Below are 26,646 nucleotides of genomic sequence, written 5' to 3'. Positions count from 1 at the left end.
CAATTATTTTCAACAGAGATCGCAGTCTGTTTGATGTGCCGCTCCGAAAATACTGTGAGTCAATGTTACAGTTTAACCAGAGCCCGTACACAAAATAGAGTCTGCATGAAAAAATATGCACTTTTCTTTTTTTTTATTAGTTTTTTTTTTGTTTTTTTTTTAATTCATTCCCATTCTCCCAAACCATTTTGTTTACGGAATAATTAATTAAGCAAATAAGGGGCGAAATCATCTGCATCTTGTATTAATCCTAATGAATATCTCGGAATCATTTTTCTATTTCGACTGAAGGAATTACAATAGTAACGCAAAGGTTTGGCTCTGAGCGGTGACGCTTACAGAAAGGGAGATGGCTTTTTATTTTTTTTATTTTCATGATGTCCCCCTCCCCCCCCCCCCCCCTTTGATTTATTTTATTAAAGGCCACAGGCTGCTCGTTAACACTTAATTCCTATATTTTAGGCCATATTCAGACGTTACTGTAATGTTGTGATGTTTCCAGCAATTTTATAGAAACATAGAATGTTGTCGGCAGATAAGAATCAGTGGTCCACCTAGTCTGCCCAATAGTCTGAATATTGTGAATAGTCCCTGGCTCTCTTATATGAAGGATATCCTTATACCTATCTCTATCTTATATGAAGGATAGCCTTATAGCTATCCCTATCTTATATGAAGGATAGCCTTATAGCTATCCCTATCTTATATGAAGGATAGCCATATGCCTATCCCTATCTTATATGAAAGATAGCCTTATACCTATCATATATGAAGGATAGCCTTTTGCCTATTCCTATCTTATATGAAGGATAGCCTTATACCTATCCCTATCTTATTTGAAGAATAGCCTTATGCCTATCCCTATCTTATATGAAGGATAGCCTTATGCCTATCCCTATCTTATATGAAGGATAGCCTTATAGCTATCCCTATCTTATATGAAGGATAGCCATATGCCTATCCCTATCTTATATGAAAGATAGCCTTATACCTATCATATATGAAGGATAGCCTTTTGCCTATTCCTATCTTATATGAAGGATAGCCTTATACCTATCCCTATCTTATTTGAAGAATAGCCTTATGCCTATCCCTATCTTATATGAAGGATAGCCTTATGCCTATCCCTATCTTATAAGAAGGATAGCCATATGCCTATCTCTCTCTGATATGAAACATAGCCTTATACCTATCCCTATCTTATATGAAGGATAGCCTTAAGTCTATCCCATGCATGCTTAAAGGGGTACTCCGCCCCTAGACATCTTATCCCCTATCCAAAGGATAGGGGATAAGATGTCAGATCGCCGCAATCCCGCTGCTGGGGACCCCCTGGATTGCCGCTGCGGCACCCCGCTGTCATTACTGCAAAGAGCGAGTTCGCTCTGCATGTAATGACGGGCAGTACAGGGGCCGGAGCATCATTATGTCATGGCTCCGCCCCTCATGACATCACGGCCCGCCCCCTCAATACGAGTCTATGGGAGGGGGCGTGGCGGTCGTCATGCCCCTTCCATAGACTTGTATTAAGGGGGCGGGCCGTGATGTCACGAGGGGCAGAGCCATGACGTCACGCTGCTCCGACCCCTGTATTGCCCGTCATTACGCACAGAGCGAACTCGCTCTGTGCAGTAATGACAGCGGGGTGCCGCAGCAGTGATCCCGGGGGTCCCCAGCAGCGGGATCGCGGCGATCTGACATCTTATCCCCTATCCTTTGGATAGGGGATAAGATGTCTAGGGGCGGAGTACCCCTTTAAACTCTTTCACTGTATTTGCAGCTAACACTTCTGCAGGAAGGCTATTCCATGCATCCACTACTCTCTCAGTAAAGTAATAATTCCTCATTTCACTGCAGAAACCTTTCCCTTCTAATATAAAACTATGTCCTCTTGTGGAAGTAGTTAGTAGTAGTAGTTTTTTTTTTTTTTCTATTAAATCTCCTCTCCTCCTTTATCATGATTCTGCCATGGGAAATTCCTACTCTGCTCTCTGCTGAAAGAATAAACATTCTTTCGGTGGAATCCACTCGAAAATGCATTGCCGTCTAGGAAGATGGTGCATTTCTTAGCAGTCCTAGCATCGGCAAAACATGCTATTTGAGGAATGTTCGCCTGTGTTTTCCGGGCGGACATCTGCAAATTGTCCCATCGTGTGAATGAGGAGGCCTGATTCGTTCTATATTCTTAAAGGTAATGTAACGTCTAGATTTTATTTTTACAGATTAGAGCCAGGTACTGAAACATGTTCTTATTTTCTAATCTGTTTCTATTTACTGTATTTTTTTATTGAATTCTTTTGTGTGTTATTATGGGGTCAGTCCCATGAACATAGGCAACAACAGACGGAAGCTGTCCCATTCACATTCACATAAGAAATGTGTCTGGGCATGCTCTGTAACCTTTGCAGAGGTCATTCTTAGTGGAGGGGGAGGCTAATCTGTGAGGATTTCACTGTAATCCTGTAAATGAGGGTAAAGAGGACACTGCTGCCTAGTGGCCAGAATGGAAACTGCAAGATTTCAGGATTATTTTAAAGTCTAGATGGTAAAATACAAAATTAGCTTTAAAAAAAAAAAATAACGTTAACATACAAATTTGATTTAAATATGTCATTTTCTAATGACACATTCCCTTTAAAAGGTAACTTCCTAATGACAGGAATATTGTTTGTTTTTAACCCCTTGTTTTTGGTGTTTTCTGGTGTTTCTTTAAAGAAATTAACAAGTCTGTAAAAACTGATAAGCATAGGCCATCAATATTAGATTGGGGGAAGGGGGGGTTTAACATTTTGGTGGTGGGTCAACATTCTTGCTGAAAAAGTTGTTTGAAGGGGATAGGGTGCTTGTTCAAGGTTCACTTCAATGTTGCGGCCACCCGTCCTTGCAATCGCTGTATTTTAAGTAGTGGTGGCGCAAGGAACTGAAGTGTTCTCCATTCAAGTAAAAGGACAATGTGGCAAACCCCACAAGCAGCTGACCAGTAATATAGATGACCTATCCTCATCATTTTTACATGTTTGATAATTCCTTTAAATGGCCACTGGCATTTGTAAAAACATGTCAAAAGTTTTAATCGGTGGGGGTCTGCGTGTTCAGGCCCCCACCGATCAGGAGAACGAGACGGGAAAAGTTCATGCTCAGCTCGTTCTCTCCTGGCTCCATGTTAGGTAATTGAGACAAGCTGAAAATGTAAGTATATGGGAGTGTCTCGATCACGAAGCAGGGAGAGGAGCACATGGCAGCCCTGACTTCTGACATATTCTTCTGATTGCTGGAGGTCTCAACACTCAGATCCACGCCGATCAAAAATGTTGACATGTCGCTAGGACATGTCAAAAGTTTTTTTTTATTTTTTATAAATGACTGGTACTCTTTAAGTCCTATACAAAAGCATATGGGAAAAAACTCCACACAGTCAGCTTTTATAAAAGCAACCTGCACCTTTCCTGGAGCTGATGATGGTGGACAAACACATAAAACTGCCTTTTTATTTCTTGGCCAAGGTCAAGGAGGTGGAGCCAAGTTCCTCAAGAGTCACAGCCTGGCCCATCTCTTCGCTCCCCCTCACATCCCAGCCCCTCTTCAATTGACATACAGAGCCCTGATTGATTGTACAGTAGTCCTCCTCCAGGAGACCGAGAGCTTGCTATCTGGTGCCCCCTATCAGAAGTAGCTGGTATCTACTCCAAACTTAAGTATTGTAGTCATAGCACAACTTCAGAGGTCCAGTATAGTTCAACAAGGCTAAAAGTTTATTGCACCATGATCCAAAAGATGCAACATTTTGGCAACAGTGCCTTTCTCAATGCTGAAACCTTTATTATTTGTATCTACCTACAGGGGGTCTTACCTATAGGGAGGGGCAAGCTACCAACCTCCTGTTGTCTTACATAAAGGGTGCAAACTACAGGGGGGTTCCTACATACAGGGGGAAACCTACCTACAAGGTGTCTTGCCTATTGGGGGCACCCTACCATCAGGGGGTCCTACATAAAGGGGGGAAACTACCTCCAGGGGGGGTCCTACAATCAAGGAGAAAAATACCAACAGGGAGTTCTACATACAGGGGGAGCCTATCAGGGGAAAACTACCTACAGGGAGCAAAGTAAATAGGAGGACAGAGGACTAGATGTTCTCTGCAGTAAAAAAAAAAAAAAGATTCTGAGGTGTGACCTGAGCTGAAAAAAGTTGAAACACACTACATTAGGATGACAACTATCTCTTTCGATTCCCCCATACATACTCTGAATGTAAAGTGTGAAAAAAGGCGCTGCCAGATTACTCTGGGATCAGGCATACTTTAAATCCATGTTGTCATGTGCAAGGAGCCTTAGGCTATGTTCACATGATGAAATTTCCAAGCGGAACCCGGTAGAAAAGATCAGCTCTGAAATCCCATTGCAGCAGAGTTTTCAAAGGGATTCCGCTGCACTGTGCACACAGATAAATGAAATCCTGATTCCAGACTCTGCCGAAAGAATTGACATGTCACTTCTTCTGGTGAAATCCGCTCATAAATGCATTGTCGTCTATGGAGATGGTGCATTTATGAGTGGTCCTAGCACCGTGTTCTGCCAGCGCTCACTGTTTGCAGTATGTCTGCCATAAATTTTCCAGGCATACAGTACGCAAAATTTCCACTGTGTGAACATGGCCTTATAGTCAGGTAAAATCAATATATACTCCTGAATGAACCCTTTAATGGGGTACTCCGGGGGAAATTTTTTTTTTCAAATCAACTGGTGCCAGAAAATTAACAGATTTGTAAATGACTTCTATATAAAAATCTCAATCCTTCCAGCACGTATCCTACAGAGGAAGATGTGTAGTTCCAGTCTGACCACAGTGCTCTCTGCTGCCACCTCTGTCCATGTCAGGAACTGTCCAGAGCAGGAGAGGTTTGCTATGGGGATTTGTACCTGCTCTGGACAGTTCCTGACATGGACAGAGGTGTCAGCAGAGAGCACTGTGTTCAGACTGGAAAGAACTACACAACTTCCTCTGGAGCATACAGCAGCTCATAAGTACTGGAAGGATTACAATTTTTAAATAGATATAATTTATGTATAATTGTGTATAATTTTCTGGCACCAGTTGATTTGAAAACCTTTTTTTCCCCCTCTGGAGTACCCCCATTAAACCTAAATTCAGTGTTCTGTTACCATAGCTCATCCTGGTTGATTTAAATGCCGAAATATAGATCAGTCAAAAGTGATAGCATGATGGTTCGGAGCCCTGCCGATGTATAGAAGCAGAGACATAATTTCCTGTTCATAAAGGTTTAAGAACACAGGGAAAAAAATGAGCGACAAGAAGACAGATCAAACACGACACTTCAAAGTGAAGGGAATACAAGTAGGAAGCAATCTAGAGCTACAGTCCCACAATGCACTGAAACAAAGCAGACACCTCTCTATACATGCCTGTGACCGCGTGTAGCAGCTCTCACGCGTGCGTTGGGTAACGGTCTCTGGTGGTTACATGACCAGTTATAGTACTATCCGTGCTCAGGCACTCTAAGGGGCTAATTAGTGCTTTTAATATGCAAATCAGATCCTGAGCAGATTAAATCTGAAAAAAAAAAAAACAGCTGGCGAATATGTTATTTTAATTATTACGCCAATGAAATATGAATGTTGTTTAGGATGATGACAGAATGGGTCTGGTATATAAACAGCTCGCCCGGAGAAGGATGCTTAGCAAATCAGTGCTGCATCATATAGGACATGCACTATAGAATGCTAATCCATCCTGCTCAGCCTCTGCTGAAGGGTGCCTATAAATTAAACATGCTATATGGCTCCCTACAGCACAATTCGGGCAGCAATATCTGTGCCTGGCATTCTGCTGGAAAGGACATTTGGGAGGAGCATTTCGAGCAGCTGTCAGCAAGCAGCTCTTAGCCAATCGGCACTGCAGGAATTGTTCTCTGCAATGCTGATAGGCTGAACTGAAATGTGTGGTTCTCCTCACTATACTCCTCCCCAAAGGTCCTTTTCAGTAGGATGAGTATGATCGTAGCTGGTGTATGGACAACAAAAACAGATGTAGCCAGGTTATTTAGTGCAAACGAAGAGAAGCAACCAAGAGTCACTTGTCACATATGAATCAATAAAAAAAGTTATATTTATTAAAGAAAAATTTATAAAACTATATACAGTGGTCCCTCAACATTAGATGTTAATCCGTTCCAAATGGACCATCGTTTGTTGAAACCATCGTATGTTGAGGGATCCGTGCAATGTAAAGTATAGGACAGTGGTCTACAACCTGCGGACCTCCAGATGTTGCAAAACTACAACACCCAGCATGCCCGGACAGCCGTTGGCTGTCCGGGCATGCTGGGTGTTGTAGTTTTGCAACATCTGGAGGTCCGCAGGTTGAAGACCACTGGTATAGGAAGTTGTACTCACCTGTCCCCGCCGCTCCGGACCGTCACCGCTCGTCACCGCTGCCCGGGAAGTCGCCGTCCATCGCTGTCGCCGCGTCCCCGTGGGTGTCCCCGACGCTCCGGTAAGGCCTCTTCTTCCCCGGCATCCTCGCTCTCCGTCGCCGCCATCACGCCGTTACGCACGCCGCTCCTATTGGATGACGGGACGGCGTGCGCAGCGACGTGATGACGACGATGGAGAGCACCGACGATACAGAGGATCCCGAAGAGGATGCACCGGAGCCATGAGGACAGGTAAGTGATCGTCAGCGGAACACACGGGGCACTGTAAACGGCTATCCGGTGGCAGCTGAAGCAGTCTGCGCTGCCGGATAGCCGTTTATGCGATGGCCCCGACATACAAAAGCATCGTATGTTGATGCTGCCTACAACATGCGATGGCCTCTGAGAGGCCATCGCATGTTGAAATTATCGTATGTCGGGGCCATCGTAGGTCGGGGGGTCACTGTATGTATATATATATATATATATATATATATATATATATGTGTGTGTGTGTGTGTGTGTGTGTGTGTGTGAAATTAGAGATTTAGAAAGGAGGAATAGATACATCAACAATAAGGCAACATCACTAGAAACTGTACATCATGATAATCCCATTTTGTGGGACATGACTATAGAATATAGATTTACAGAAAATAAGGATCAGCACACTAGGCAGCATAGGATGGAAGTAAGTTGAATAAAATTCACCAAATAGTTGCAATAAGAAAAAGTGCAGTCTGCATAAAGTGCCAACTATACAAGCATTTAGGTAAAGCCTAATACATATAGTAATCAACCATACCCAGCTGCTGAGAAGATGCAGGGATCAATATAGCTATAGAGAATTTGTGCCTATATTGTGCCAGTCCGGAGCACTTTATCGAAGACTGTTCTATACGTCCTCCGCATCCGGGAGAACACTCTCATCTTGGACAAGTTGGAGTGGCATCCCTTGATGTGAATATTTCCTCTCCTCGTTTGACCATCCCGGTTCAAGTGTTTACCTCTGACAAGACTTCATCACTTCTGCTCTTTTGGATTCCGGTTCCGCAGGTAACTTCATTGGTGCCTCCCAGGTCCATAAACACAGTCTTCCAGCGTCTCATCTTGCCAAGCCCTTCTACATCTCTTCTGTTAATGGACAAAATCTGAACTGTAAGGTGCAATTTGGCACGGAACCCCCTCGACATGCAAGTAGGAAATTTGCATAAGGAAAACATTGAGTTCTATGTGATACCACATTGTATTTCGGAGCTTCTTCTTGGTCTTCCTTGGTTTCAACGTCAATCTCCACATCTCGACGAGAAATCTGTTCTCCTTGATATCCTGTGATATCTTCAGTGCCTGTTAAACTGTTATGATTCGGCAGGCTGGATGTGGATCCTCTGTGTCAGCGAGGGATTGGCGTGGACCGTGTCGGTGGACCGGTTCTAGGGTTGCTACTGGTTTTCACCAGAGCCCGCCGCAAAGCGGGATGGTCTTGCTGCGGCGGTAGCAACCAGGTCGTATCCACCGGCAACGGCTCAACCTTGCTGACTGCTGAGAAGGCGTGGGACAGAAGGACTAGGCAGAGGCAAGGTCAGACGTAGCAGAAGGTCGGGGCAGGCGGCAAGGTTCATAGTCAATGAGGATAGCAGGAGATCTGGAACACAGGCTTTGGACAACACTAAACGCTTACACTGGCACAAGGCAACAAGATCCGGCAAGGAAGTGCAGGGGAAGTGAGGTAATATAGACAGGGAGCAGGTGGAAGCTAATTAGGCTGATTGGGCCAGGCACCAATCATTGGTGCACTGGCCCTTTAAATCTTAGAGAGCTGGCGCGCGTGCGCCCTAGAGAGCGGAGCCGCGCGCGCCAGAACATGACAGCCGGGGACCGGGACGGGTAAGTGACTTGGGATGCGATTCGCGAGCGGGCGCGTGCCGCTATGCGAATCGCATCCCCGCCGGCAATGTCAGTGCAGCGCTCCCGGGCACGGGGTCTGACCGGGGCGCTGCAGAGAGAGAGACGCCACGAGCGCTCCGGGGAGGAGCAGGGACCCGGAGCGCTCGGCGTAACATAAACTCAGATGTAAAGTTTTGAATTGGGGACATCCTTCCTTGCCAGTTGATCACCTTAGAAGACGGAAGACTCCACAACATAAGCCTGCAAGTTCCTTACAGCCTTTGCCCATTCCAGAAACCCCCGGTCTCATGTAGTGGGGAACTCTCTGAATTCCAAAGAAGAGGGGGAGACCAAAGGGGGGGGGGGGTACCGTAACGCCTGCGCTCTGGCCGGACACGCCAGCCGTGAGCGCTCTTTGCTCATGTCCCCGCTGCCGGCATGGAATCCCAGCCCGTCACTCACCTCCCGCCTCTCCATGTCCTCGCAGCCCCGGCACGCATGCCCCCGCCTCCTAGGGTGCACTGGAGCTCTCACTCTTAAAGGGCCAGTGCTCATTTAATTAAGTGTCTACACCTGCACCCTGGTCCTTAAATATCAGCTCTTTCCTTGGTTCCCTGACGGATCTTTGGTTGTCTATTGCCATAGTGAAAGTTATGTGTCTCTGTTACTTTGTACCTGTTCCTTGCTACCTTCCTACCCTGCAGCTGTGTTCCTGCCCTGACCGACTGCCATCTTGCCACGTCCAGTCTCCTTCTGTGCCACGCCACCCCACAGCTACCTGTGTGGACGAGTCATACCAGGGGTAGCGACCTGGGTGCCGCCAGCCGCAGCAAGACCATCCCGCTTTGCGGCGGGCTCTGGGGAAAACCAGCAGCACCATAGACTCCGCTACCTGGCATGGCTCACATCATGATCCACACAGGCCCGGAGGATCCACCACCTGCAGTGACCATAACAGATGCAAGTTACAGCAATGCTACAACAGTATCCATAAAAATGTTTAGGATCCGTAAATATTTTATGGGACTTCTTCTGAGTTATATTGGTATAACATTTGCAGGATTTGTATCAGTGGCTGTGTTGGTGCCCATTGGGATTGTAATCCAGCTGTCATACCCTCCAATGCCCTCTCTTCAGCTGTTCTGCCTGTAGAAATTTCACCGCGGTTCTGGCAGATCTGTTGCTCTGGCACTGGATTCATGGACCAGGAGGATCAGGATGAACAGTACTATAGGTCATTCCCACATAAGAGAAGTGCATGGATATGCATATGAGAGAACATAGGGAAAAAAAAGTCATTTTATCTTACTATGGAGGCCTCCTGGCATTGACCTTTCACATGGAGGTGGAATAATTCTCAAAAGAAAAAAGTTGCACCTGTACTCGGTGAAAAAAAGAAAAAAAAATCTTAGTACATGGAAATTGTATTTTTGTTTTAATTTGGAGTTTTCCAGATTTTTTTTTTATTTTTTTTTAAGATAGGGCATATGTATTCTCACTGGAGTGCTGAGGCTCTTCAATATATACAGCCTTCCAACCATCCTGGAGGAAATGAACAGACGTTTCCCTCTTACTCAATATGCTGTGTTGCCATTAGCTTCCAATAAAAATAGGACATTTTAATGAATCATTTTAACATTTTTTTCCAATATAGGAAAAACCCACCCTATGCGCTCCGTTTATGTAAGTTATGTAACATTTTGCGAAAAAAAATTGTATTTTCACATTTGTTTTTCAAGCCTTCTATAAAGGAACTGACCTCTGGGACCCCTTGTGATTTCCAGAACAGGGTCCCCAATATCTCTTGCTGCATAGAGCGTGGGGTTCGCACACAATCAATACACTGTCTATGAGTACAGAGCTTGTGTATCTCCAGCGCTCCCATAGACAATGCAGATTCAAGGTTATGTTCTGGAAATCACAAGGGGGCCAAGAGGTCGACCCCCACGATCAGACACTTATTCCATATCCGTTGGATAGGGGATACATTTTTAAACACTGGAGCACCCCTTTAAGGTAGCTATACACTTAAAGGGGTACTCCGGTGGAAAACTATTTTATTTATTTATTTTATCCACTGGTGCCAGAAAGTTAAACAGATTTGTTAATTACTTCTATTAAAAAATCTGTATGCTGTAAGATCCACAGTAAGTACTTTTCTTTTTGAATTTCTTTTCAGTCTGACCACAGTGCTCTCTGTTGACACCTCTGTCTGGGTTTGCTATGGGGATTTGCTCCTATAGCAGTTCCTGTCAGCAAAGAGCACTGTGGTCAGACAGAAAAGACACTTAAAAAGAAAAGTACTTCCTCTGGAGCATACAGCAGCTGATAAGTACTTGAAGGATTAAGATTTTTTAATAGAAGTAATTTTCAAATCTGGCACCAGTTGATTTAAAAAAAAAATGTTTCCACTGGAGTACCCCTTTAAGATAGAGATTGGCTGACATCTATCTCTCTTGTTCCATATATATATATATATATATATATATATATATATATATGCACTGCTCAAAAAAAATAAAAGGAACACTTAACCCCCATTTTCCCCTTAAGGACCCCAGCATTTTTTGCACATCTGACCACTGTAACTGACCACTGGCATTAATAACTCTGGGATGCTTTTACTTTTCATTCTGATTCCAAGAATGTTTTTTCATGACATATTCTACTTTATGTTAGTGGTAAATTTTCGTCAACACTTGCATAATTTCTTGGTAAAAAAAATTCAAAAATTTTATAAAAACTTTTTTAACTTTGAAACTCTCTGCTTATAAGGAAAATGGACATCCCAAATAAATGACTGTATATATTGATTCACATATACAATATGTCTACTTTATGTTTTCATCATAAAATTGACATGTTTTTACTTTTGGAAGTCATCAGAGGGCAGCAGCAATTTTCCAATTTTTCACAAAATTTTCTAAATTGGAATTTTTCAAGGACCAGTTAAGTTTTGAAGTAGATTTGAAGTGCCTTCCCATTAGAAATACCCCATAAATGACCCCATTATAAAAACTGCTCCCCTCAAAGTATTCAATTTGACATTCAGGAAGTGTGTTAAACCTTTAGGTGTTTCACAGGAATAGCAGCAAAGTGAAAGAGGAAATTCAAAATCTTCATTTTTTATACTCGCATGTTCTTGTAGACCCAGTTTTGGGATTTTTTTTACAAGGATAAAAGGAGAGAAATCACCCTAAAATTTGTAACCCAATTTCTCTCGAGTTATAAATATGTGGATGTTAAGTTCTCTGTGGATGCACTAGAGGGCTCAGAAGCGAAGGAGCGACAATGGGATTTTGAAGAGTGAGTTTTTCTGAAATGGTTTTTGGGGGGCATGTCACATTAAGGAAGCCCCTATGGTGCCAGAACAGAAAAAAAAAAAAAAAACTACATGGGACACTATTTTGGAAACTACACCCCTCAAGGAACCTAACAAGGCGTACAGTGAGCCTTAAGACCCCACAGGTGTTTGATGACTTTTCATTAGTCGGATGTGTAAATGAAAAAAAAAAGAAAATTTTCACAAAAATGCTGGGTTTTCCGCAAATTTTACATGGGGTAATAGGAGAAAATGCCCCCCAAATTTGTAACCCCATCTCTTCTGTGTATGGAAATACTCCATGTGTGGACATCAAGTGCACTGCGGGCGAACTACAATGCTCAGAAGAGAAGGAGTTACATTTGGCTTTTTGAAAGCAAATTTTGCTGAAATGGTTTTGGGGGGGATGTCGCATTTAGGAAGCCCCTATGGTGCCAGAACAGCAAAAAAAAACTAAAACACATGGCATACATACATGGGGCGGTGGTGGGGGGGTCGAATGTTTAGGGGTATGTGTATATGTAGTGTTTTACTTTTTATTTTGTGTAGTGTAGTGTAGTGTTTTTAGGGTACATTCATATGGGCAGGAGTTTACAGTGAGTTTTCCGCTGGGAGTTTGAGCTGAAGCAGAAAATTTGCTGCATCTCAAACCACCAGCTGTTGCAAAACTACAACTCCGTGCATGCTGGGGGTTGTATTTAGGCAACAGCTGGAGGCACACTGGTTGCAAAACACTGAGAGTTTGTTACTAAACTCAAAGTTTCGCAACCAGTGTACCACAACCCCAGCATGTACGGACAGCCAAAGGGCATGCTGGGAGTTTTAGTTTGCAACAGCTGGAGGCACACTGGTTGCGAAACACTGAGTTAGGTAACAAACTCTGTGTTTTGCAACCAGTGTGCCTTCAGCTGTTGTAAAAACTACAACTCTCAGTATGTAGTGACAGCTGAAGGGCATGCTGGGACTTGTAGTAATGCAACAGCTGGAGGCATATTACTACAACTTCCAGCATGCCCTTTGGCTGTCCGTGCATGCTGGGGGTTGTGGTTATGCAAGAGCTGGAGACACACTGGTTGCAAAACACTGAGAGTTTGTTACTTAACTCAGTGTTTCCCAACCTGTGTGCCTCCAGCTGTTGCAAAACTACAACTCCCAGCATTCTTGGTCTGTCAGTGCTTGTTGGGAGTTATAGTTTTGCAACAGCTGGAGGGACACTAAGTTAGGAAATAGACAATGTATCCCAACTAGTGTGCCTCCAGTTGTTGCAAAACTACAGCTCCCAGCATGCCCAGACAGCCGAAGGGCATGTTGGGAGTTGTAGTTATGCAACAAATGGAGGAGAACAGTTTGGAGACAACTGTGTAGTGGTGTCCAAACTGTAGCCCTCCAGCTGTTGCAAAACTACAACTCCAAGCATGCTCAGACTGCCCAGGCATGCTGGGAGTTGTAGTTCGGCAACATCTGAAGGGCCAGATGTTGCCGAAATACAACTCCCAGCATGCCTGGGCATGCTTGGAGTTGTAGTTTTGCAACATCTGGAGCACTACAGTTTGGGTACCACTGTATAGTGGTCTCTAAACTGTGCTCTTCCAGATGTTGCAAAACTACAACTCCCGGCATGCCGAGACTGTCCATACATGCTGGGAGTTGTAGTTGTGCAACATCTGAAGGGCCAGATGCTACAGAACGACAACTCCCAGCATGCCTGGGCAGTCTGGGCATGCTTGGAGTTGTAGTTTTGCAACATCAGGAGGGCTACAGCTTGGGCACCACTGCAGTGGTCTGCAAACTGTGGCCCTCCAGATGTTGGGGCCTTTGGCTGTCTGGCCATGCTGGGAGTTGTAGTTTGGCAACTGATCTTTACTGCTGCCTCCACAGCCGCCTGCTTTGTGCCGCCGGTCCCGCAGCTGGTCCCGCTGTAATCGCCAGTCCACTGCTGCAATCGCCGGTCTTCCCCTAATCTGACCCCCGCCATCATCTTCCCCGCTCTCTGCCCACCCTGGATGTCCAGGCAGAGCGGGGGGAAGATGGTGGCGGGGGTCAACTTTAACCCGCCCCCAACTGCCATTGGTCGGTCAGTCCTAACCGACCAATGGCAGGGGATAGGAGGAGGTGACACCCCTGCCACCTTGCTCCTATCCTTCAGGATAGTCGGAGCTGTCTCTGACAGCTCCGATCATTCCCATCTTCCGGGTCTTCAGAGACCCGATCAGCCCGGAATCGCCACAAATCCTTGTCACAGGCTGGTGTTGGCAGGCATTGTCAGGGGATGCCTGCTGAATGATTTCAGCAGGCATCCCAGTCCGGTCCCCGCCTGGCGAGCGCCGGGAACCGGAAATACTCAGGGCGTATGCCCTGAGTCCTTAAGTGGTTAAACAACACAATATAACTCCAAGTCAATTACACTTCTGTGAAATCACACAGTCCACTCAGGAAGCAACACTGATTGACAATCAATTTCACATGCTGTTGTGCAAATGGAACAGACAACAGGTGGAAATTATAGGCAATTAGCAAGACACCCCCAATAAAGGAGTGCTTTTGCAGGTGGTGACCACAGACCACTTCTCAGTTCCTATGCTTCCTGGTTGATGTTTTGGTCACTTTTGAATGCTGGTGGTGCTTTCACTCTAGCGGTAGCATGAGACAGAGTCTACAACCCACACAAGTGGCTCAGGTAGTGCAGCTCATCCAGTATGGCACATCAATGTGAGCTGTGGCAAGAAGATTTGCTGTGTCTGTCAGTGTAGTGTCCAGAGCATGGAGGCGCTACCAGGAGACAGGCCAGTACATCAGAAAACGTGGAGGAGGCAACAGGAGACGTGGTAGCAGGACCACTACCTCCGCCTTTGTGCAAAGAGGAGCGCTGCCAGAGACCTGCAAAATTACCTCCAGCAGGCCACAAATGTGCATGTGTCCACTCAAACGGTCAGAAACAGACTCTGTGAGGGTGGTATGAGGGCCCGCCGTCCACAGGTGGGGGTTGTGCTTACAGCCCAACACCGTGCAGGACGTTTGGCATTTGCCAGAGAACACCAAGATTGGCAAATTTGCCACTGGCGCCCTGTGCTCTTCACAGATGAAAGCAGGTTAACACTGAGCACATGTGACAGACGTGACAGAGTCTGGAGATGCCGTGGAGCACATTCTGCTGCCTGCAACATCCTCCAGCATGACCGGTTTGGCGGTGGGTCAGTATGGTGTGGGGTGGCATTTCTTTGGGGGGCCGCACAGCCCTCCATGTGCTTGCCAGAGGTAGCCTGACTGCCATTAGGTACCGAGATGAGATCCTCAGACCCCTTGTGAGACCATATTCTGGTGCAGTTGGCCCTGGGTTCCTCCTAATGCAAGACAATGCTAGACCTCATGTGGCTGGAGTGTGTCAGCAATTCCTGCTAGAGGAAGGCATTGATGCTATGGACTGGCCCGCCCTTACCCCAGACCTGAAATCTGATCGAGCACATATGGGACATCATGTCTCGCTCCATCCACCAACACCACATTGCACCACAGACTGTCCAGGAGTTGGCGGATGCTTTAGTCCAGGTCTGGGAGGACATCCCTCAGGAGACCATCCGCCACCTCATCAGGAGCATGCCCAGGCATTGTAGGGAGGTCATACGGGCATGTGAAGGCCACATACACTACTGAGCCTCATTGTGACTTGTTTTAAGGACATTACATCAAAGTTGGATCAGCCTGTAGTGTGGTTTTCCATTCTGATTTTGAGTGTGACCCCATATCCAGACCTCCATGGGTGATAAATTTGATTTCCATTGATAATTTTTGTGTGATTTTGTTGTCTGCACATTCAACAATCTAAAGGCGAAATCTAAAATATACGATTAGTTCATTCATTCAGCTTTAGGATGTGTTATCTTAGTGCTTTATTTTTTTGAGCAGTGTGTATATATATATATATATATATATATATACACACACACACATACATATATACATACATACAATCAGCTTGGTCAAGTGTGCAACTTTTCTAAATGGAACAAGGTGGATAATCAACAGCTAGACTTCTCTGATGGCAGCTTATCTCCCCAGGCTATTCAAATTCATCATGTCCATTTCTTCTCTGTCAGGGAAGAGTTGTCAGGGGAGAGATGGGAGAACCCCATAGACATTAGACAGTCGATTGGTCCCACTAAAATTGAAAGGTTCAGTTGACACAACTAATGTGTATAGTGGCCTTTAGTTTCTCTATGATAACATCTTTCCCAAATCAAATAATCACAACAGTCTGCTTAACTCCTTAACAACCACGGATGTAATTGTATGTCCTGGTGCGTAGGTATTTTGCGCACCAGAGCGTACATTTATGTCCTATACATGACCGCAAGCATTGGTGCAATGCTCGGATCATGCACAGTAGGTCCTGGCTGCTGATAGCAACCAGGGACCCGCTGGTAATGGCCGACATCCGCGATCGCGTGGATTTCTGCCATTAACCCCTCAAATGCTGTGATCAATACAGATTACGGCATCTGCGGCAGTGCAGCTACAATTTTGGATGATCTGATCGCCCGAGGCATGGCCGCGGGGATCAGACCAGCGAGCATGGCGGACGGAGGTTCCCTCCGCCGCCTTCCCGGCGTCTTCTGCACTGATCTGCCTTCCAGAAGACCAGAGCAGATGATCGCCAATAATACTGATCAGTGCTATTCCCTATGCATAGAACTGAACAATATTAGCAATCAAGTGATTGCTATAAATAGTTCCCTATGGGGACATAAAAAGTGTAAAAAAAAAAAAAAAAAGAAGCAAAAATAAAAATAAAATGTGAAAAATCCCCTTCCACAATAAAAAATGTAAATTGTCCCTTTTTCCCATTTTACCCCCAAAAAGTGTAAAAAAAATCATTAATAAACATATTTGGTATCACCGCGTGCATAAATGTCCAAACTATTAAAATATAATGTTAATGATCCTGTACGGTGAACGGCGTGAACGTAAAAAAAAATAAAAAATTGCTGCTTTTTTGTCATATTTTATAAAAAAATAAATAAAAAAAATTATTAAACATTTTATATACACAAATGTATCAATAAAAATTACAAATCACAGTACAAAAAATGATCCCTCATACCGCTGCTTTTACGGAAAAATGAAAAAGTCATAGGTTATCAAAATAGAGGGATTTTAAACTTACTAATTTGGTTAAAAAGCTTGATAACATACTTTTCTATTATTGTATCATTTTAATCGTATTGACCTGCAGAATCAAGAAAATATGTAATTTTTACCGTAAATTGTACGGCGTAAAAACGAAACCTTCCAAAATTAGCAAAATTGCAGTTTTCTTTTCAATTTCCCCACACAAATAGTATTTTTTGGGTTGCGCCATACATTTTATGGTAAAATGAGTGATGTCATTACAAAGGACAACTGGTCATGCAAAAAACAAGCCCCATACTCCTTTGTGGATGAAAATATAAAAGAGTTATGACTTTTAGAAGGCGAGGAGGAAAAAACAAAAAAATAAAATAAGGTAAAAATGGGCTTGGTCCTTAACCCCTTAACGACGCAGGACGTATATTTACGTCCTGCGCCGGCTCCCGCTATATGAAGCGGGATCGCGCCGCGATCCCGCATCATATCGCGTCGGTCCCGGCGCTCAGCAACGGCCGGGACCCGTGGCTAATACCACACATCGCCGATCGCGGCGATGTGAGATCAGTTGTGGCTCAGGACCCGCTATGACACATCAGAGGATTTTTTTTAGAGACAGGTACGCTTTAACCTCTTAAAGGGGTACTCCGCCCCTAGACATCTTATCCCCTATCCAAAGGATAGGGGATAAGATGTCAGATCGCCACGGTGCCGCTGCTGGGGAGCCTTTGGCTGTCCGGGTATGCTGGGAGTTGTAGTTTTGCAAAAGCTGTGAGCCACCTGGATGAGAAACACTGCTCTAGAGCTTCAAGCTACAAACACTGCTGGAAAATTCTGATGTTATAGGTTAGGACTATTGGATAAAAGTACAATAATCTTTAACCTGCGGACCTCCAGATGTTGCAAAACTACAACCCCCAACATGCTGGGAGTTGTAGTTTTGCAACATCTGGAGGTCCGCAGATTGAAGACCACTGCATAGGAGGTAATACTCACGTGTCCCCGCCGCTCCGGACCCGTCACCGCTGCCCTGGATGTCGCTCCATCGCTGTCGCCGTGTCCCCGTCGCTCTGCTGCTGAACATTTCTGCTGCCGGCCGGGTATCCTTGCTCTCTGTCGCCGTCATCACGTCGTTACGCACGCCGACGCACGTACGCGATGACGAGGAAGGAAAGCGCCGGCCATACAGGGGATCCCTGAATGGAGAAGACACCGAGGAGGCAGGTAAGGTCCCTCCCGGTGTCCTGTAAGCACTAACCCGCCTATTCAGTCGGGCTGTTCGGTGAAATCGCGGCGGTCCCGAACAGCCCGACTGAACAGCCGAGCCGGGTTAGTGTCACTTTCCCTTCAGACGCGGCGGTCAGCTTTGATCGCCGCGTCTGAAGGGTTAATACAGGGCATCACCGCGATCGGTGATGTCCTGTATTAGCCGCGGGTCCCGGCCGTTGATGGCCGCAGGGACCGCCGCGATAGGGGTGTATTCGTGATGGGGAAGAAAAAGTGCGTCTTATACGGCGAAAAATACGGTATATATATATACAGCTCTGGCGACAAGTCGTGGTCACTAATAGTAATAACCATGGATCCATAATTATCATGTGACACCAATATTAAAACAAAACAACAGTAGCGATACCACTTATAAAATACAGGCAGACGAACTAGAGAAAAGACTTACAGAACGTGGTTATCCAGATGAAATAATAAGACACTGCAGACTGAAAGCAGAAAACCTCAACAGAATAGATTTATTAAAAAACAAAACAGCTACCTTCGAAGTGGATAAACGAATAGATAGATTTACTTTTGTTTTCCAGAACTCCCCTATGAACCCTATAGTCGAGAGAGCAATAAGGAGGAACTGGTTCCTATTGGAAGCCGATGAGGATTTGAAAAAAAGAGCAATAATGAAACCTCGTATAACCTATAGAAAAAATGCCACCATAGGTGATAAACTTAATAATAATAAGAGAAACAACACAGAAAAAGGAAATGAAACTTGGCTAAACGATATTATACCTAAAGGCAATTTCAAGTGTAAAAACTGCAATCAATGTAAATACTGCTGGGAAACAAAACATATTAGACTGGGCCCGGTGTTTCACACCATAAAAGATTTGATCACCTGCCACACCAAAAATGTAGTATATGCCATTATGTTTTTCAATGCGACTTCTTTTACATAGGGCAGACCAAACGCCAGCTCCAGATGCGAATTAGGGAACACTTATATACCATACGCACTGGAAGACCAGGAGCGTCTTGTCTGCAAACCCACGTAAAAGAGGTCCATAATAATAATCCTGAAGTTCTACGTTTTGTAGGCATCGAAAAAATCATTAGTAACAAATATGAGCGGATAGAGCAAAAATGACTGCGCATAGAAACACTATGGATAGTAAAAACTAATGCCACAGGCAATATTGGGTTAAACGACAGGACGGAGCTCTCAGCGTGCTTCTAAAACCTTGTTTTTAGTGCACTCCCCCACCTTTCACGTCACCTGCACACGTGAGAGGTGTGCAGGTACGGGATAGGTGAATCACTTGGTTCACTCATATAAATAGCAGTCACAGGTACCTTCAGACATGGCCGGACGAAGCACGCCAAACAGGAGCTCGGTCGCCATCCACTGTCCCCCCACTACCCTTCTCTTCTGTACCCTATTTGTAAGTATGCTTCAATAAAGAAGACTTGCAAACTGAATTGGTGAGTGCCGATATTTTCTGTTTCTTACGGACTGACACCAATATTACTTGATGTTCTCGTCTGCTTTACAGTGTAAGTGCTCGTACCTGGGTTTACTTTATGTATCTCCTGGGACAGGTTCAGGCTTATGAATATTTCCGAGGGAACAGAGGTCTTTGATACATCACTTTCCAAGATATCATTGAAGTGCTCAATTATTCCAAGGCACTTTAAAAGCCATCAAGTGGCGCTTCCGAGCCCATAATCCCTATTTTTTTGTAAATGACATAAAAATGTAATTACTGTTATTTTACGTGAAAACATACTGACAAGCTGACACTGGCTGCTATATACATTGAACTTATCGGTATTGGACACCTTTGAAGTAATGGAACATCATCAAGAAGCTGACACAGATGTGCAGAGCAAATTAAAGGTGTAGTGACAAAGGAGTCAGACGGAGCAGAGGAAGGTGTTCTGGGTTCTGTTTTACACAAGAAAGGAAGACTCGAGTCACTTTCAAGTCACTTTCTTACAGGGAGTATTATTTCACACTGCAGGTATATAACTTTAATCTATACAGAAATGTATAACTTTATTACATTACTTATCTTCTGTTGATGTTGCGTTACATCCTGTATCATACTCCAGAGCTGCACTCACTATTCTGCTGGTGAGGTCACTGTGTACATACATTACATTACTTATCCTGTACTGATCCTGAGTTATATCCTGTATTATACTCCAGAGCTGCACTCACTATTCTGCTGGTGGGGTCACTGTGTACATACATTACATTACTTATCATGTACTGATCCTGAGTTATATCCTGTATTATACTCCAGAGCTGCACTCACTATTCTGCTGGTGGGGGTCACTGTGTACATACATTACATTACTTATCCTGTACTGATCCTGAGTTATATATCAGACAGGAGGCTCATATCTTATGCATTATTCTTTCTTTAATAATGCCCATAGCAGAAAAATCCAGTAATCAATTTCAATGTAAATGAAAAAACTTTCAAAACTACAACTCCCAGCAGTCCTAGGGCCACGGTAGCCACTCCCAGTCTGTGGGCCCTATATAAAGGACTGCCCATGGAAGGATCCTCCTCTTTCTTTCTGCTCATGGCAGACCTGTACAGATAAGTATACTTTGAATGTTCTGATTTACATAATTTTTATAATATTTGGTATTCTTCTGGGACACTGTGTGGCCTGACAGAGAATATAAATCCTCTGCCGACTGCAGTGCTCCCTTAACTTGAATTTAGTTTATTCTGTTTCCTATTTATTTATTTAATTATTTCTTTCTGGTTTCACTTTATTCCTTCCTGATCTCACCCCCGCTTGCGGCGGTGACCCCTTTGGACCTTTTCACTTTTTTCCCCTCTATATTTTCAGCGTTCGCCATCTTACCGGGCGGCGCCATTTTCTTCCCCTGTTGTTTCTCTTCTTCTCCACTTCTTCCCGCGTCCCTTCGCGTGCGCGAACGGGGGGCGGGTCCCGCGGCCTGCTCAGTTGCTGGAGGCGGTCCCACCCAACGTTTTGGCTGGCGGTTATCTTCATCCTCCAATAGGATTCCCAGGTAACGAAGTCTCGTGAGACTTCGTCCCTGGTCTCTATATCCCGGGCTCTCCTCCCTCCACAGCGCCAGTACAGTGCTAGCGGCGTTGGAGGAAGGAGCCTGGGCTACTAATTGTAAGATTCTTTCTGTGAGTCGGAATTTATTCCAGTCTCACTTCTTTTAGTGTGCTATTCTTCTGACTAGAGCAGTCCTTACATAAGCCATGTCTGAGAGCTCTTCTTTAGTCCCCACTAAGGGTGATGAGCTGTCCCTAGATACAGCACAATTTATGAGTGCCTCACAAATACAAGATCTTATAAATAGATCTGTACAGACGGCCCTGGCCTCGGCCATTATGCCCTCTGGATCACAACCAACTTTATCTTTTACCCCTATACCGCTGCCCCGCAGCGAGGAGCCGCCTATTAAAAAAGGGAAAGCTTCACACAAGCGGAAGCATACTGTTACGGCTCCTGACTCCCCGGCAGGGGAAGTAAACAATGTGCTCCAGGCAGGTTCCACCATGGACTGCCACCCCATGCAATCCTCAGACTCCAATCGACCCCTGGGCCTCAGGGAGTTACCAAGGAGGCAGAAGTCCGCCAGGCGGACAAAACCCGACTCTTATGTAGAATCTTCAGATGAGGAATCGGAAGCCGAATCGGGTGAGACTGACGTCTCTGAGTCTGACTATGCCGATGAGGATGCTGGGACATTGACGCTCAACACTGATGCCAACCCTGCTACGCAGGACGAAATCATCCTAGATGCTCTAGGTGAACCGTTATTCCACCCAGACGCGATATCCCATCCTCGCTCTGGGGATTGGACTCCGTTACCCCACGTATCCCAGTACGTGGAATTCTGGGCACGAAGGTCCCTTGAGAGGACCAATCGAAATAAATTAAGGGCGGAATGCCCCAGACCTTTTATACCCAAGAAAGTGGTTACTACCCCTGAGGTAGACCCTATTCTATCAAAATACTTAGCAAAGTCTGGCAAGTTTCCCAAGAAAGGGATTGAGAGGTCCTTTAAGACCATACAGGACCGCGTTCTGGACCTCCTCGGTCCGCTTACGAAGATTCTGAATTTAGCGGAGCAGGCGGCAGCAACAAATCAACCTGTCGACCTGGTCCAACTTCGTGGATGGGCTCAAAGGGCCATTTGTCTAGTGGGCAGCGCCAACACTGCATGCTCTACTGAGCGCAGACGCTCCATCCTCATGCGGCTTGATCCGCAATTGGCTCATTTAGCCGAGACCGAGCCAGGTCCATCGGCAGAAGGTAGGCTGTTTGGCGACACCCTAGTGAAAGATATCAACAAGTTTGTGGGGCTATTCAACAGCCTTGATAAAGCCCAAACTTCGCTGAAAAAATCTGGAGAAAGCAAGATTTTTCCCCGGGCCGGCAGAAGTAGGGGCCGTTTTGCCGGCCGTAACTCTACCTACAGACCTTACGCTAGGGCAACCGCCCCACCTCAATATCCTCAGGCTCCCCCTCCATACTCCGCTCCAATGGCGCAGCCAGCACCGTTTTTCCCACCCCGTGGTAGACCGTGGCGTGGACGAGGAAGCAGAGGCTACCCCCGATCCCGTCCATATACTGGTGAGTACTCCATACATTCCACTTTCACACATACCTGTGGGGGGACGACTGAGGTATTTTACCCACGCCTGGTCTGCGATTACGGCAGACGCGTGGATCCTAACTACTATAACAGGGTTCCACATAGATCTTCTGTCCTTACCAAACCTGGGCGTGATCCCGCCCCCTATTCGATTTGCAAACCAAAACGTTGTGCTCATAGACAACGAGATTCAAGACCTAGTAGCCAAACAGGCGGTGGTAGAGGTCAACCCGTCTTCCCCGGGATTTATCAGCAACCTCTTCCTAGTAAGAAAGAAAGGGGGCGACTACCGTCCCGTGATAAATCTTCGGGATTTGAACCAACATGTTGTTTATCGACATTTCAAAATGGAGGGCATACATTGCCTTCGAGACCTGTTGCAACCGGGGGATTGGTTGGTAAAGGTGGACCTAAAGGACGCTTACCTCACTGTCCCTGTGCATCCATCCGCACAACATCTACTCCGCTTCCTCTGGAGGGATCGAATGTGGCAATTTACTTGCCTTCCTTTCGGTCTGTCATCTGCCCCGTGGTGTTTCACCAAGCTCCTGAAACCGGTGGTGGCATCTCTACGAAGCAGGGGGGTACGTCTAATCATATATCTCGACGACATCCTCATCATGGCTTGCTCCGAGACACAGGCCTTCCGCCACATGAGATGGACAATCTCTCTATTACAAAGACTGGGCTTCTTGATCAACCGAGACAAATCGAGTCTCGTCCCTGCTCAGGAAATGGAATTTTTAGGCTTCTTGGTAGACACCAACCAAGCCGTTCTCCGTTTGCCCAAAACAAAGTTGGTTCTCATCCGCAAGGAAATCAGAGCGGTTCTACGCAAGGATTTCCTATCGCTACGGGTGCTAGCCCGTCTGGTAGGGCTTCTAGCGGCCTCCATACAAGCTATATTCCCGGCCCCTCTCCACTACAGGGCCCTCCAGAGACTCAAGATTCTCCATCTACGACAGGGTCTCAGATACGCCGACGAGGTGCCCCTCTCGATGGAAGCCAGGGCAGAATTGCAGTGGTGGCTTCGTCATGCCGTCGAGTGGAACGGCAAAACAATCTTCAACTCTTGTCCAGACGTCATCATAGAGTCGGACGCGAGTCGACAAGGTTGGGGCGCTCGTTTTGGCAATCTCTCCACAGGAGGAAGCTGGTCCTTCAGGGAATCCCTCCTGCACATCAATGCGTTGGAACTTCTGGCGGCGTTGTTCGCCGTTCGGAGTTTCTTACCAGAAGCGTCCAACTGCTGCGTATTATTACGCATGGACAATATTGCTGCGGTGCAATACATCAACCGCTTGGGGGGCACCAGATCCAGAGTCCTTGCAGAGATTGCCAAGGATTTCTGGCACCTCTGTCTTTCCCGCAATATTATTCCGATGGCGGAATACATTCCGGGTATTTCCAATACGGTAGCCGATTGGAATTCCCGATACCTTTCCGACTCCAGCGATTGGCGTCTGGACCGTTCAGTTTTTCTGCAACTAAATCTGCTTTGGGGTCCGTTGGGCGTAGATCTGTTCGCTTCTCGCCTCAACCATCATCTGCCTCGATTTTTCAGCTGGAGACCGGATCCGGAGGCGTCGGCGTTAGACGCGTTCCGGCAGTGTTGGACGGGGGAGACGCACTATGCGTTTCCTCCGTTCTCGATGATCCCCAAGGTTCTCCTGCATATAGCGAACCAGAATGCGACGGTGGTACTGGTCACCCCCTGGTGGCCGATGCAGCCGTGGTTCCCACTTGTTCTGGAGATGGCAGTGGATTTCCCCAGGCTACTCCCTCATTTTCCACAGATTCTTTCCAACCCGACCAGGGGTCTCCACCCTCTGATAACGGAGGGCAACCTGACTCTCCTAGCATGGTTGGTTTCGGGGTGCCGGACACAGACAGCGATCTTTCAAAGTCGGCTAGGGATCTCCTCGCCCTGGCCTGGGCCCCCGGGACTCGATCGGCATACCGATCGGCCTGGAGACTCTGGGTGCGTTGGTGTGATCAACGGCAGGTTGATCCCGTACAGGCGCCTGTATCGACAATAGTGAATTACCTGGCGGATTCTTTTGAGTCTGGTAAGTCCTTCAGCTCCATCAATGTGTATCGATCGGCTATTTCTGCTTACCATTATCCGGTTGACTCTTTGCCAGTCGGTAAACATCCTCTACTGTGTAGGCTTTTGCGGGGCATTAAATTTAAACGGCCGCCTCGTCCTAAGTATCAGTCAACTTGGGATGTTTCCAGGTTACTAGATATGTTCTCTAGATGGGAGGACAATGACGCTTTATCATTGAAGCTTTTGTCCTACAAACTTACAGTCCTTTTATGTTTGGTCTCCATTAAGCGGGTTTCGGATGTAAAAGCCCTGGACATTTCTAGGCGTCAATTTTCGCCTCAAGGTGTCAAGTTTTCAGTGGTCCGCAGGACCAAGACGGGTATACATTCGGTTTCTTATCCCTTTTTCCCTGCGCATCCTCGGTTATGTGTTGTGCGTTGCCTACAGGCTTATGAGGCACAAACAGCCAACTTACGCTCACAGGGTTTTTCTCAACTCCTGGTTTCGTATGTCAAACCTCATCACCCCGTTTCCTCCGCCACGCTTGCACGGTGGGTGCGTTCCGCCATGGAGATGGCGGGTATAGACATATCCCTCTTTGGAGCACACTCTTCCAGAGGGGCTATGGCTACTAAGGTAGTTACGTCGGGGGGCTCTCTCGCGGACCTTTTAATGGCGGCGGATTGGTCTTCCGAGACCACGTTTCGCCATTTTTACTTCAGACCGGAGGGGCATGTTTCCATGTCGGTTTTATAATGCTGTTATCTTGTCATTTGTATAACCTGTTATGTAAAATCTTAGCTTTGAACTTGCATAAGATATGAGCCTCCTGTCTGATATATAAATCTAGATTTTCCTAGCTTGTGACGGAAAATATTAGTTATATGAAGACAGGAGGCGAGTATCTTCCCTCCCTACCCAACCCTATTACGATTCTTTGTTCTCTTTCAGGATATTGAACGTACTGACCGTTTTCCTGAAGACGGCTGACCCGTTGGTTGCAAGTTGTTGGGTTCTCTACAGTCTCCGTTGAGACGAGGTTAGACCTTCGTTTGACCGTTTTCTCCAGCTGATAACTCCGGACGCTGAGGTTTCGGAAGGCTGGCCGTGGATTCGCATGGCGATGGAGATGTTCACATGGAGTTCGTTTTGCCTGTGCGGTTTGAGTCGCATGAAGAAAGAGGAGGATCCTTCCATGGGCAGTCCTTTATATAGGGCCCACAGACTGGGAGTGGCTACCGTGGCCCTAGGACTGCTGGGAGTTGTAGTTTTGAAAGTTTTTTCATTTACATTGAAATTGATTACTGGATTTTTCTGCTATGGGCATTATTAAAGAAAGAATAATGCATAAGATACTCGCCTCCTGTCTTCATATAACTAATATTTTCCGTCACAAGCTAGGAAAATCTAGATTTATATCCTGTATTATACTCCAGAGCTGTACTCACTATTCTGCTGGTGGGGGTCACTGTGTACATACATTACATTATTTCTTTTTCCTGATTCGGAGTTAGATCCTGTATGATATTCCACACCTGCACTTACTATTCTACTGTACTGGTACAGGATAAATAATGTCATGTACGTGTACATTGACTTCACCAGCAGAATAGTTTCAGGAGTATAATACAGGATATAACTCAGGATCAGTACAGGATAAGTAATGTAATGTATGTACACAGGGACCGCACCAGCAGAATAGTGAGTACAGCTCTGGAGTATAATACAGGATATAACTCAGGATCAGTACAGGATAAGTAATGTAATGTATGTACACAGTGACCTCACCAGCAGAATAGTGAGTACAGCTCTGGAGTATAATACAGGATATAACTCAGGATCAGTACAGGATAAGTAATGTAATGTAATGTATGTGCACAGTGACCTCACCAGCAGAATAGTGAGTACAGCTCTAGAGTATAATACATATTGTTAGAGAATGACTTGCC

At 45.7% G+C, this 26,646-nt stretch overlaps 1 long non-coding RNA gene across 1 annotated transcript in view; it reads right to left on the bottom strand.

Moving 5' to 3' along the window:
- The window catches only part of LOC130295414 (uncharacterized), a 102,403-nt gene extending 82,304 nt beyond the window's left edge, over positions 1 to 20,099 (bottom strand). The window contains exons 1-2 of the long non-coding RNA XR_008848826.1: positions 19,830 to 20,099; positions 19,559 to 19,719 (exon numbers count right to left, since the gene is read on the bottom strand). This is a non-coding gene — a long non-coding RNA (uncharacterized LOC130295414). The remainder of the gene's footprint in view (positions 1 to 19,558; positions 19,720 to 19,829) is intronic.
- Between the last annotated feature and the right edge of the window lie 6,547 nt (positions 20,100 to 26,646).

Source organism: Hyla sarda, chromosome 11 (genome assembly GCF_029499605.1).
Source record: "Hyla sarda isolate aHylSar1 chromosome 11, aHylSar1.hap1, whole genome shotgun sequence".
NCBI lineage: Eukaryota > Metazoa > Chordata > Amphibia > Anura > Hylidae > Hyla > Hyla sarda.
This window is presented reverse-complemented; position numbering and strand designations above follow the sequence as displayed.